This window comes from Schistocerca gregaria, chromosome 9 (assembly GCF_023897955.1).
Source record: "Schistocerca gregaria isolate iqSchGreg1 chromosome 9, iqSchGreg1.2, whole genome shotgun sequence".
Lineage (NCBI taxonomy): Eukaryota > Metazoa > Arthropoda > Insecta > Orthoptera > Acrididae > Schistocerca > Schistocerca gregaria.
Genome location: NC_064928.1, coordinates 203,119,822 through 203,121,153, shown reverse-complemented (window position 1 = coordinate 203,121,153; position 1,332 = coordinate 203,119,822).

The following is a 1,332-nucleotide window of genomic DNA, read 5'->3' as shown; positions in this document are numbered from 1 at the left end:
GTAGAGTGGTGAGTCATTCATTCTCGTGTGGGAACGAGCCCAGCGCGGCTGGCGAGGAAGTTACAGGCGCCAGTGGGGCGTGGATGTATCATTGTGGGTCTGTCTCACCAAATATGTGCAAACATGAATGCTTCCACAATGTAAAACAGGGAATTACTAACAGAAAGTAAACCAAAGAGCAACTACCGGCTGTTTATAATTAAACTTTCACTTATGAATAATTAAACTTTCCCTTTAACTTAACCACTATGACACGGAAACTAATTACCGTACGACTATCGAACTTGGTAGCATTAATATCCAGAGTATGGACTGCAGGACCAGGGCATTATTATTGAGTCCGCCCCCAGTAGCTGAGTGGTCAGCGCTACTGAATATCAATCTTAAGGGACCGTCTTCGATTCCCGGCTGAGTCAGAGATTTTCTACGCTCAGGGACTGGGTGTTGTGTTGTCCTCATCATCATCTCATCCCCATCGACGCGCAAGTCGCCGAAATGGCGTCAAATTGAAAGACTTGCGCCCGGCGAACGGTCTACCTGACGGGAGACCCTAGTCACACGACATTTTCATTTATTTATCAAAACAACAGTAATGCTACAGTTGTACTTCGAGAATATCGCCGGCTGGAAGGACTACGGAAGGGTCCTCTTTCTCCACCAGCTGTGCGGAGCATGATGAAGAGGTTCGAATCGGCTGGAGAACTGGGCGTCACTCCTGGAAGAGGTCGACGAACGGTTGCACCATAGGTGGTTGATGAAACCGCTGTCGTTACGGAAAACAACGCTATGTCCAATTTCCAATCGTCAGGCAGTGCGCATGCAGTGTCACGATTGTTGAACATCCCGTGGTCCACTGTGAGAAGGGTGCTTCGAACCAGTCTCACATGGTATCCGTACAAGATCGTTATCGTACAGCAGCTAACACCACAGGACGCACAATGGCGCGTTGAATTCGCTCTCCACTTTCTCGCAAGGATTGAAGTTGACGAGGGCTAGTTCTGGAGCATCCTATGGACAGACGAAGCTCATTTTTCTCCAACTGGTGAAATATCGAGAATGAAGATCTCCACTTCCAGTCACTGTACATGAACTTCCTCTGTATGTTGAGCATGGCACCGTATGGTGTGGCTTCACGGCTACGTTCATCTTTGGCCCATCTTTTCTGAAAAGTTCGTCGCTCAGGGACCAAATACGTGCAGTGTGACTGGCCAGCGTTACTGAGATATACTTCGGTAGCATATCGTAGCCGCCCTACAGGAGAGAGACGCACTGAACTCAACACTTCTCATGCAACACGGGACCGCACCGCACATCGCTCGTGAAGTCCAACTT